This window comes from Acinonyx jubatus, chromosome A1 (assembly GCF_027475565.1).
Source record: "Acinonyx jubatus isolate Ajub_Pintada_27869175 chromosome A1, VMU_Ajub_asm_v1.0, whole genome shotgun sequence".
Taxonomy (NCBI): Eukaryota; Metazoa; Chordata; class Mammalia; order Carnivora; family Felidae; genus Acinonyx; species Acinonyx jubatus.
In genome coordinates this window covers 40163343-40177070 of record NC_069380.1, presented here as the reverse complement: position 1 = coordinate 40177070, position 13728 = coordinate 40163343, and the positions used below count along the sequence as shown (strand labels likewise).

General features: G+C 32.9%; 1 long non-coding RNA gene across 1 annotated transcript in view; it reads left to right on the top strand.

The window, feature by feature from the left end:
• Positions 1 to 382: 382 nt before the first annotated feature.
• The window catches only part of LOC113600795 (uncharacterized), a 58717-nt gene continuing 45371 nt past the window's right edge, over positions 383 to 13728 (top strand). Inside the window, exon 1 of the long non-coding RNA XR_003421887.2 lies at positions 383 to 462. This is a non-coding gene — a long non-coding RNA (uncharacterized LOC113600795). The remainder of the gene's footprint in view (positions 463 to 13728) is intronic.

The following is a 13728-nucleotide window of genomic DNA, read 5'->3' as shown; positions in this document are numbered from 1 at the left end:
AGCATTAATAAAATTGCCTTTTTGCACCAAAGACATCTTCAAGAATTCCTGAAAAATTTCTTGGCCATCAGCTCTGAACCCCCACCATCACTCCCAAAACCCCATCAGCTGATAAACGATTAACACCACTATACTAGAATTTAAACGTGGCTGTCCAGAGTGTTGATAATGAAATTAAAAGGAAAGTTTTAGCATGGCCCCATTTTGTCCCCCATACCCATTCAGCCAGAATGAGATATATGTTCCCTCCCCTTGTATCTGGTCTTTGTAACTGCTTGACCAATAGAATAAAGCATTTGTGACGTTAGGTCAGATTATGAGTTCAGACCTTAAGGAACTGACATCGTCCATGTTCTGTCCCTTAGGATTCTTGCTCCTGAACCCCAGCAATGAGGAAGAACAAGTGACCCCATAGACAAGCCCATGTGAAAAGAAACAACCATCCAACAACTTGCTACCCATGTGAGTGAACCATCTTGGAAGTGCATTCTTTAGCCCCAGTTGAGCTGTTTTAACTGACACAGATGAGTCCTATCCAAATTGCAGATTCATGAGAAAAATAAGTATTTTTTAAGCCAATGAAGATGAGTTGATTTGTTTCACCGCAGTAAATAACCATAACAATCCTAAACATTGCCCTGTTCTATGCTCAATTATTAATTGTATATATATAATAGAATCTACCTGGATTTAATTCTCATTTAACCTCTGATTTTACTTTATTCAGTTAAACAGTTAATCACCTTAACTGTATCTTGCTATAATTATTAATTTGAATTTAGGTGTTGGGTGAAGGAAAAACTAGATGTTGGGTTTTTTTGGTTTTTTGGTTTTTTTGCAAAGATCTCAAAAAATGCAACCAATAATTTTCTGTGTTATGTTTTGGGACATGCTCATTGGTAACAAAAAGTGCTTAACTGTGTCTTTTACATAATGATAATTCCTGATAATGACTGGTACAGCAGGGTTTTTTAAATTATATTTCAAGCAGAGTTCTGAAAGCAGAATAATCATTCAGATTGACGGATTGATTTTTATAGGTATCTTAATGCAGTTGCTTCTTACAATCTATAAAGTGAAGGTCAGCAACACTTCAAACACATGGAGCAAAAACAGAAAGGAACTCCAGCCTTATTTAATAAAAGTAACTAAGAAAAATTGGGGAATGGTGTCAACCTTTGGTGGGTGGAAGTGGGAGGTATTTGGTTTATGAAATCTCTGTCATTACAGGTGAACAGTAAGAGGGAGACAATATCATTTCTATCAGCAAAGCACAAAAGCTGAGAATCTTGTCCCTTACATGTCAAAATGATTAATTAAGATGTTTTAAATTCACTATTTCCTACCACATTGCATGACTCTGAATATATAATTAATATTTACAGAAAACATTATATAATTGTACTTTTTATAGTATTCCATTTCAAACTTTTATGAGAGGAGAGAGAAACATTGGTTTGCTGTTTTATAACAGACTTCCACATTCACTTGCCTACATGAGCTGGGCCTATTTTTAAATGGACATTTGCAAAATGACAGTTCTCTTCACTTTTCAAATATTGATGTTTCTATGTCTCATAAATTGAATGGACCACAAGATTGCAGATACAGTCTTATTTACTTATTGTGATTGTTCTGTTTGTTGAGGTTGGTAAGAATAAACACAACACTTAAAGACCAGCAGGAGTCATAATCAGAAATCAGCTCAGATAAGTTTACAATTTTCCCTATTCCAATTGGAAACTAATATAATGAGGAAAATAACATTTTTCATTAGGACAGATACAAATACAATCTTCCCTATAAATAGAGCATTGTGCCCTTCACTAAAAACCAGAAATAACCAAATCAGAATTGTAGAAGCTGGGTATATTCTAAGGAGAAACTATGGAGAGAAAACTGTACAAGTAAATAAACACTACTGTAATGGATTCTAATAGACTTTTTAACAACTCTGTGCTCTTAGAGAAAAAAAAAAAAAGACCAAAATGGAATTTAATTGTTTATCACAATACATAAAAAAGCAAAAAATAAAGGGTAGGATTTTATACATAAATGAGACCCTTTTATAGATTTTAATGCCTTTGAAAGATCATGAATTGATGTATTTCCTAGCATTCATAAGTCTATTTAAATACAGGTTGGTTTAGGTCTACAAAGACAATGTGAACTTAATGTTCATGCAGGTGAAATAAATGGTAAAGTATTTACATTAAAAGTAAAACTTCAAAATATTTTCTGAATAAATTGGTTCTGTGTAATGTTTTTAATCTTATTGTGTTAGCATAATATTTAAATTACATTTGGGGACAGGTAATGCATGAAACATAAGGAGGTTTGTAATAAGGTAATAAATTTAAATCTGTTTCTGTTTCAGGGGTTAATAATGGACCCCCAGCTTACGTTGACAAAATGATAAAAAAATTTTCTCTACCTTCCATAGTAATGCTATGGCTTTGTACGTAATTAAATTTACTGAATATGTCAATCTTATTTTGTGATATTCAATTAGATATATGTATTTATTTTCCATACATTTGTATTTATTTTTGTTTTTTATAATTTTCCTCCCCAAGAAATTTGAGGTTTTATTTATAAACATTATAATAAAATTATTGAATTGTTTCTTCATTTTTAAAGAAATCACAAAGATTTGGACATAATTAGGATTTTTTTTTAAAAAAAATAATGTTTATTTATTTTTGAGAGAGAGAGAACCAGGAAGGGGCAGAGAGAGAGAGAGAGAGACAGAGACAGAGACAGAGACAGAGGATCTGAAGCAGGCTCTGTGCTGTCAGTCCAGAGCTCAATGTGGGCCTCAAATTCAGAAATGGTGAGATCATGACCTGAGCCTAAGTAGGACACTTAAACAACTGAGCTACCCAGGTGCCCCATGGACATATCTAGGCTTGAACTGAGATTATTAGGAAAATATCGACAAAGTGAATTATAAATATTTTGTAATTGGCCAATAGAGCAAAAGGTAGCTTGGATATGGCATGCTGTGATTTTAACGTTCTATTTGACATAGTCATATTTTTAAAAATTTTTTTAATGTTTATTTATTTTTGAGAGACAGACAAGAGTGTGAGCAGGGGAGGGACAGAGAGAGAGGGAGACACAGAATCCAAAGCAGGCTCCAGGCTCTGAGCTGTCAGCACAGAGCCCGATGGGGGGCTTGAACTCACCAACTGTGAGATTATGCTCTGAGCTGAAGCCAGATGCTTAACCGACTGAACCACCCAGGTGTCATTGACATAGTCATTTTCATGACCTGATACTATATATGGACTAATATTATCTGAATGAAAGTGGACTTAAGTATCTTTTTGAATAAAGAAAATAACATAATGTTATTTTATAAAACAAAAGCAGTCAAGGAGGAAGTCTTAAGCAAGATGCACAGAATTCTGTTTTTATCTAGATCCTATAAAGCATATATTATTAAATATTTGGATGAAGATATAGTAGACAAGTTCTCATATCTTCCAGATAGCACCAACCTAAATGGGTTCTTAGGTAAATAATTAAGTTAAAAATCATCTTTCCATGAGGAAGTGATAGGTTAGAAAAATAGAAACTTGGCTCTCATAAGGATAAATCTAAAGTCTTATAATCTTAATCTTCAATAACGAAGCTCCAGTAGTTCATCAAAATATACTGCATATATATTTCTCTAAGGTGTTAATATATGTACCTCAAAAACAAAATGACAACTCTCATTTGCCATGAAATGACAACTCTCATTTTCTCTTCTCTTGGTAACCACTATTCTGCCTTCTGTTTCTATGATATTGACTACTTAGATACTCCATCGGTAATTAATAACATTTTATAAGTTCTGTTTTCTAGAAACCTGTTAACACAGTATCTCTCGTATATATTTTATAACAGAACTGATGTCCCATAAACATATCTAAATATCACTTGTGGAACATAACCCTGTGGAACAGTATTTTGAGAAACACTCAACTACTATTTTTTATAGCAAAAGTAGTAAAATTTCTACTGCATTCTGCCATTTTTTTAAGGAGAATACTTGAAGAGTAAAATTTATAAGCTAGACAAATATAAGAGGAGACAAACAGAATTATGAAATAATTGAATTGGTGTGCTGTGGGAAGAATATTTGATATTTGATTTGAGAAGAGAAGATGTGGGATCCAGAGTAGAAGTTTATTTTATTATTTTATTTTATTTTATTTTATTTTATTTTAAAAGTTTATTTATTTTGAGAAAGAGAGCATGTGAGAGTGGGGGACGAGCAGAGAAAGAGGGAGAGAGAATCCCAAGCAGGCTCTGCACTGTCAGCACAGAGCCCGACATGGAGCTCAATCCCACAAACTGTGAGATCATGACCTGAGCTGAAATCAAGAGGCAGACACTTAACCACCTAAGCCACCCAGGCACCCCCAGATTATAAATTCATATTGATTATTTACAGCGATATAATTTTTAGTAAAAAACTGAGTGGATATATAAATCTAATGTTTATATCAGACATTAGATATTAGTGGATATATCAAACTAATGTTAAGTCAGCCAGGAAGATTTCATATTAAAAAAAGAAGTAACAGGTTATAAAATAATTTGGCTATCTTTTACCAGAAGTTTGAAGTGCAAGATTATACAACTTACTGTATGAAATATTAATTAAAAAAAAGATTCCTGATGAGATACAAAGGTAGACCAAATGCCTGTTGAGTTTGTCTACTGTTATTACACATAAGCCTAGATTCTAAATTAAAAAACAACAACAACAATTATTCCTTTTAAACTGAAACGGGATATGTATTGGATGATTTTTCCTTAAAAACATTTAGCTAATTTTCTCCATTACACTTTTCAACAACTTCTGCAAATATGATACACATTAATGTGATCTAATTAAGTAATGTGATTTTTGAATCAAAAATTCTGAAAATTCATGTAGTCCTTTCAAACTTCATATTAAACTTAACTGAGAATGATAAACACCTACCACTGTGAAAAATCTCAAGATCTGCTCCCAGTGGGTTTAGGCAATGCTCATGTTCCTCTTCGCAGGCTATATTTATCTCTCCCTAAACATTATTATAGTCGGTATAATCTGTTGATGACCAAATGTTTCCTGGGGAGCTTCAGTTTTCTGAATAAATTCGTTTTGTTAAGTGTTAATTGTAGGAATGTCTTTGTAGACCCAAGAGAATACAGTAAAGAATACTGAATGCTTCCTTTAGTGAAATCTGACTTTCTGCTTATTTGGTATTTATGGGTTCCTAAATGATACGCAACCAGTAAATGTGTCCCAGAAACCCGCTTTCTTATTTGTTTTCCTCTAGGAAGTAGGAATCATATCCTTTATAACAACGTAAAACTTTAAATATACAAAAACTAAAAAATTTTTAAAAAGTGCTTAGCACAATCATCTCTGATATTTTTATAAATACACACTGTCTTCACCATATATATCTTAATTAAAGTGCCATGTTCAATTCAAACATTATGTTAAGTCTCTCAAATATGGGGGCTGGTATTCTGTTCAGTCACAGAAGAAATCAAATGTCTCCAATAGTTGAAATACTAAAAGTGAAGACACTTGATGTATTTTTTTTACTTGTATTTGAAAGCTCTGCTTTTACATATATTTTGCTTTTTATGTACATATTATGATAAACATCTTTGAGAAAAATGTTATGTGTTTGATCTTTTTCCTTTCAGTTTATGTGTCCTTGAATAAAGTATGATAAAGGAAGCTGTCATGGTAACACTGTAGCACATGGATAGATTGTGACAGAAGACTAGTGGGAAACAGAAAAGCACCCTTGCACTTGGCAGTGCTCTCTGAACATTTCCCATGCAAGTAACAAAATCATAAAGCCTTTTATTTGGCAGTTGTGCAGAGCGAGAGACTGATTTGACTCTTCTACAAAAATGCTCTGTGTTGCTTGGAATCATTGCCTATATCTCAATTATATCCTGTGGGGGAGAAATGAATTTGGCTATTATTTTAACTGACATAAAAGGGTAGAACTGAAGAGTTCCATCTTTTCACTAGCTCCTATGGATAGTGAAATGGGAAAATGAGTGGCTAGAATTTACAACCTCTTCCTTTAACAGGCTGTGACTGTTGCAAGGACAGAGTGGTAATATAATGGGTTTGTCAGGAGTCTGCAGCTGAGAATACCAATATCTAATCCCCTCCATTGAGAGAAAAGACATTTTAGGAAACTAGGAAGCTTTATTTGCATTTAAAAAGCTATGTTGTGTAAACTCAAAGTAAGTTTGTTGCAAAGACCATGTAAGAAAGTGTTTAGAGTGATTAATGATTCCATTTCATCTATAAATGCCATGTAGAGAAATATAAAACCAGCAATTGTATCAAAGTGCAAGGTCAGAGTACATAAAAGAGTGGAAACATTCAAGATAAATACTCTTAATGTTGATTACTTAAGATGCTGAACGTTTTTGTTCAAGCATGGGTCACATTCCATAAAATAATAAAATACATTTGCAACAACCTCAGCATATAGTGTACTTTACATGGCTTTAGAGACGACATCACAGTGATTTTACTTTATAAAGTGTTTTTATATAACTGTGGTGAAGTTGTCAACTGGTTCTTGAAAATCCTATTCCTGCTTTAGTACTCATTCTGTTGTTAGTATATTTCACCCACCAGGCTCTGTTAGAATTTAACCTCTATACTATAAATTTTTTCTGAGTCACATTTTGATAAAACATGGTAAACATTTGAGGTTTAATAAATTAATGAAAATCTTTCTGTCATTTGTTCCTGATACCCTTCCTTTGAATAATGTGCTACACTCATAAAAAAGGAATGAATGATGGGGTTGTTAATTAATTGTCTCTTATAATTGATGTATTTATTTTGATAAATGTTGGAATAATTACTTATAATTACTTCAAATACTCTATCAACTTTTAAAAAGAGCAAATTAGAAAATTGGCTTCTTATATGCAGAATTTTAAGTAAGTAACAGCTATAAAAATACACCTGTAAACGTACCATCTGGCACAGTGGTGGGAAAGCAAAGTCAAAAGCAGAATCTAACATGAGTTTTTCACTGATTCTGAGCTTGTTGCTCAAAAGGTTGTGATCCGAACCATTCAGTGGGGTCAGAATGCAGTTGGGATGGCTGGTTTTAGATTCTGTTCTTTCTTTATCATTTAGAAACAGCTTTATCAAGATATCATTTTCAATTCTTCACATACTCCAATATATATGCTTAACAATAAATGGACCACTACGGAGATGCAAAGTTTATGGCAAGCATTTGTTTCTCTACAATGTGTTTCTAGAACTTTTTACCAGAATTGGAAAACTTAGACTAAGGCAGGGGACCTTAAGGGGCTTCTCTGTTGCAGCTGTCCTAAATTCACTTTTGTTTGTCTTGTAGCCTTGGAACAACTCCAGTGCTAGGAATTAGAGACAAATCATCCTTTCTTACATATCTTGTTTTTTGTCCTTTGACTGAACTCAAATCTCTCTTGTGTCTTACATCCTTTGAGCTACACAAATAGCTTGAGCACAAACTTAATTGGGAAAGTAAATAGTCATTTGCTGTGTGACTAAACACGGAACATGTGAAAAGGAAAATTTCCAAGCCTATCATGAGCATTGAGCATATAGAAAATAGTCTTCTAGAGTTATTTATCTGTCCACTCTATATAGTTTTCCCCATTTAAAAAATGAATTCAGCATTCATGGAAAATGCCAAGTTGAGAAGTCTTCTATTTTTATATATAATAACTGTAGCATTATCTACTCCATTCTGAAACAATGCCTCAGGCCTGAGCTTGAGGAACCACCTATGGGGATCAGGATATTTTCATCCCTGCTGCCTTAGTTCAGATAGCAGAGGGTGCCAATCATGTCAATTTTTGTCCAGAAGATACACTGAGTCTTTTGTGTAGACCTCTGAGAATACTGGTGGGATATGAAATGGATACCTAGATCTTCAGCTAGATAGACACTGGAGATACGCAAAAGAATGTCTAGCTTCCATTTCTAACTTTAAACTCCAGGTTTGCTTTTTTATATCTCCATGAGTTTTGGAAAGATTTTTTTCAGTCTTTCTGTAATCAATATTCACAAAGCTTCAGCAGGGTTAAAAGACATATATAGAATATATTAAATATGAGGCATGCAGTGGGCTAAAATTCTTATAGAAAAAGTACCCTATACATACATATAGATAGATAGATATACTATATATACACTATATATCTCTCTCTATAGGAAAATACATATCTACAGTCATATATATATATACATATATATGTGTATATAAATATATGACATTTATTCAAGATCATTGCATACTAGAAGTGGGTAAGCTTGCTGAATCATTTTCTTAATTCAGTTCTGGAAAATGGCAAGTATCTGAGGCTTAAAGTAGCTCTTTAAGCAGGAGTAGAGTTTATGATGATACTTTAAAAATAGATATGATGATCTGTGTTATTGATAGATTGAGTGACTGAACAGAGACATTTTACATTCTAACCGGAAGATGAATCTCTCATTAAACATTTACATCACATGAATGCACAAGATAGATAGTGAGGGAAACATGTTTTTAATACACACATTTCAAACATTTCACATAACTGAAACAAGAGGCCAGAGAGAGAAAAATGATCTGAAATTCAGAATAAGATGAGAATGCTCATATAGTACCTATTACTGAAGTCAGCTCTTCTTAATGAGTGAACACAGCATCGTGTGTAAGGAAGTTGAATCACTATGTTGTACACCTGAAACTAATGTAACATTGTCAACTACACTCAAATCAAAAGAAAAAAAAATTAGAAGAATGGATATTTATAAATATACAGATAGTAGAAAATAAAAATAAGTGAAAGACATTTCTGATCAAAAATTTTTTGACTAAAAGGATTTAAAAACTAAAAAAAATAAATAAAATTAAAAAAAGTGTTAAAATGGAATTATTTTAAATATTTATACCTAATGAAGATTTGGTTCATTTAACTAGGATTTTAATTTTTTTCCTAATGTTTCTTTATTTTTGAGAGAGACAGAGCATGAGCAAGGGAAGGGCTGAGAGAGAGGGAGACACAGACTCTGAAGCAGGCTCCAGGCTCCCAGCTGTCAGCACAGAGCCCAATGCAGGGCTCAAACTCAGGAACCATGAGATCATGATCTTAGCCGAAGTTGGATGCATAGCAGACTCAGCCACCCAGGTGCCCCTAACTAGGATTTTAAATTAGACAAAGGAGCCACTCCCAGAGTAAAAGAAAACAAAACAAAACTAGACTCAGAAAATGAGAGTGGACCTTAATATAAGGAATTTGTACTTTAACAAAGATAAGTACCTGCATTTTAAGATGCTATTTTTAAGACTACTGCTATATATTTTTAGTTAGAATCTCAGGGCGTAAGAAATAGAAACTCATTCAGGTTTATTGTGTTAACAAAACTTTATTTTAAGAATATATACGGCAGTGTGAAGAACAAGGGTATTAGTAGCACCACCACACGTAACAGTAATTGGAAAACTGTTCAAGGTACTTCAGTAGGTCCAGTCACCTTGGAGTCCCTGTGAAGACCCTACGACAGCAGCATTAGCAGTCTGCTTCTGACCCCCTCCTCCCAAGTAAGAGTGCCTGGTTTCCCACATTACATTGTCACCCAGAAGTAAGAGCTTCGGCTCCTGAATCAACTATGTTTGAATTAAACTGTCAATTTGTAGCCCAATGAACTTGGAAATGTTACTTAACCTTTCTAATTCTCATAGGTAAAAAAGAAGATAATGATACCTACCAAATAGAAGTGAACTTTAATAAGTTAAATATCTATTAACCACTAGTATTTAGCCATTTCATCATAATCATGATTCACTTTTCTATTTTTGAGTTCCCCTACTTTTCCTTAATTCTACTTTCTCATGACTTGTTTTCTCCAGTTTTATCTCTCCCTACTCTCACAGACTCACCAGGTATACCTCTATTTTAAGGAAATTATCTTTAAACACATGAACGTATACCTTGGAATACGCAGAACCATTACAATAGATATGACTATTTAGGAATAGTTTTAAGGGCTTGAATATTCTAGATCCTAATACGTCTCAGGTTCCATTCCCTCTATTTGCTCTATCAGTCATTCACCCTGCATAATTTAGTACAGGTATGGTGGGAACTTAGTCTAAATTATTTTGCTATAAGTCTTAGAAATCATATGGGAGAAAAAACAGCATCAAAACTGAATTAAATGTATCACATATGAAAATATCTGAGAAATCTGGCTTATTTCAAACTATGTGCAAATACTTACAAACAGACAAAACAAGCAGAACTGGTATGAAGTGTCCTAACAATCTACAAGGTTTATGTAATAAGATTTGGGGGTCAGAGTATCAGAAGCCAGAAATTAGCAGTAAATATTCAAGTCCAGAAGGCAAGGACCTCATTCTGAGTAGAAACTATGGTAACAGTAACAGAACATTGAGGACATACAATATGTATGAATATAGATGATTATATATATATATATATATATATATATATGTGTGTGTGTGTGTGTGTGTGTATACACAAATATATATATACACACGTATATTTGTGTGTACACTGAAATTATGTACTGAAAATATGTGTATATATGTATATGTGTGCTTATATAAAACTTTAAACACTCCTTTGGGCAACAATGCATATTGATCAGGTCACTTAGAAAATAGAAAAGATTATGTAGGCAAGGATTTCTCCATAGCAACATATTTATATAACTTCTTTCATTTTTTGAAAGCTGTAAAAAAATTGCCTCACTCATAAGAAAGTCTCAGGAGAAAAAAGAAAATACATATTAATACCATATAGAATGCCCAAATGTGTTTTATTTTCCACATGTTAAACATGAGGAATTATTCTCAGTCATTCTTAAGCAACCTTGAGCAACCAACTCAGTATTGTTAAGATATGCTGATTGTTTAAATCTACAGCAGTGTTTTTCAAAACTACCAATTTAGTTTTGAGATATATACATATATATACAACACACACATATATGTGTACATATATGTAATATATGCATTACATATATATGTATATACCTTACATATATATTTAAAATATATGTATATATGTATTTGATATATGTTTGACATATATTTGAATTGGTAGTATGTATGTGCATACACACCCACAATTTTGGCTAAAACTATTTAAGACATTACCTAGTTTCTTTCGATTTCAGTATGTATTATCCAATAAAACATGTGAAGATATTTTATATCATTCTACAATATATTTATTGCAAATAATCTATCCTATCTTAATCCATATTGTAAATGCTTGTTTCTGTTTCTCATATTTTAAAAATAAAATTATATTCCATTTGCCTGATCGATTATTTTAGCCAAAAAAGAAAAAAGACAAACAAATGACTATAAAATTGTATGAACCGTAAAGTTGTAACTCACAGTTACCTGAAGCAAGTGTATGACATAACCCAAGAAAGAAAAGGGCCATGTTACTAATGATATTTTAGAAGGTGACCAGATGTTTCATTACCATATTTAATTTCCTTCCCCTTCAACTTTAAAATAAGTGATTACCTGAAGCATTGATATAGTAGTTACAAATTGTGTATCAGTTAAAAAGAGATAATGGGTTGGGGTGGCCGGCTACAGCTCCTAAGGATTTTACTCATTATGACTCTTGACAGGGGTATGGAAAATGAGAAGAGAATATGTTAAAATACATTTTTCATACATATCTTTCATGATTATATAAATATTAATGATTATATGGTCTTCTCATATTACACATTCTCTAAGACTTCACCTTTCCTAACCTAACTTTTAATTGAGTAACTGTGCTCATACAGGAAATAATGTCTTTCAACACATTTTAAATATATCAGTTTTCTTTTTCAGAACTGTTTCCAAATTTTGTATTGTATATTTTATAGTTTCATAGGATGCTGAATACACCTTTTAAGAATAATATTTTTAGTTTTTCATTCAACAATCATTTGGTAATATTAACACCTATATAAGTCTTGGTTTGCCACTTGGCAGTCCCACTGGAATGTTTTCAGGGAGTATTTTGCAAGCAATTATCATCCAATAATTTTGAGTATTATGGAAGGTCAAAAACTCTTGTAAGGTAAGGTAGGATTCCAAACACAATGAGTTTACAATGTTAACTAATGATAATTTTCTTCCAAAACATTTTCAAACTTATATTTCAACAAGCTCTTTTTCTTTTCTTTTCTTTCCTTGTTTTTACTATTCATTGACATCACATTAACTCCATATAATTATATCTTCTACATGTGTACAACTCAGAATCTAAATTTTTGTTTCTATATACACTAAATTTTGTATGTTGAAGTCACTCTTAGACTTCTACATAATTACAATGAGCCCCCTCTTTTAAATACAGACTGGAGTTTTTCTCATTATATATTCTCTATATAGTAAATCACTTACACTGACTCACTTACACTGAGGTTAGGTATACCTAACACTCATGCAGTTTCAGTCTTAACTCTACTGCTTGTGAGTAGGAAAACAGTGGAGCATTTTTCTATCCATAACTGTTTAGCATTCTTTGAAAATTAGAATTTTGAAGTTTGCTTTCATCTGCAACACAGTAAGAACAATACCAGGTACTTTATTCTTTGGGATCTAAACACTCTGATTACATGGTCTTCAAATGGTCTTCAAAATGCTAAATTATTGTTAGACATGTCTTATCAAATACTAAAGGACCACATATTACATGTTAATAAAATACATAAATTGAGATTCTGGTTTTCTAGATTGGAGTGAGAAGTAGTATTTTTTTAGAAGAACTGACTGGGTCCTGTACCTTGTGAGATTCACTTCCTTAAAACTCCCATCATAATTGCACTCTCATCACCATGTAGCCTTAGAGAATCTTGTCCTAAAAACAACCAAATTTAAATTTGTGCCCCTTCTTTTTCCGTGATTATACATAAGGTAAATCTGTAACATTTTAACAAAAAGTATGGGCAGTGAAGGGTGGCCTGGGTGGCTTAGCTGGTTAAGTGTCTGACTCTTGATTTTGGCTAAGGTCATGATACTAGGGTCATGGGATCGAGCTCCACATCAGGCTCTGTGCAGAGCTTGGAGCCTGATTAAGATTCTCAATCTCTCTCTCTCTGCCCCTGCCCCTCTCCCCCCACTCACGCTCTCTCTTAAATGAATGAATGAATGAATAAATAAATAAATAAATAAATAAATAAATAAAATGGGATCTTTAAGTATGGCTTCTGTGGAGTTAAATGATTCCTTTTCTAAAAGTGACCAAATAAAAAGTTTTGAAAAATTAGACTTAAATAGGGGACTCAAAGTCAAAAGTCTAGATAAGCTATACATGGAAAATGATGTTTGTACCAAGTAACTAAACAAGTACTATGGTAACAAGTAACTGAGATCAAAATTCAATGGTCAATAACATCAGAGTCCAACTTACTGGGACAAGAGGACTACAGTTAAAATGTACTCTACTATATTCAATTTCTCATAGACACAGTCTCCCTGAATCTTGGCCTCACTATTCTCAACAAAAGACCATCAAATTAGCCATGGAAGAGGAAGGAAAAGGAGATTCATAGATTGGAGATGTTTTCTGCATGCATCTGGCCTGGAAGTGGCTCAACACTATCACTCAATTTCCATTGGTTGGAAGTTATCTCATGACCCCACATAGACATCAAGTACCAGGGATATATAT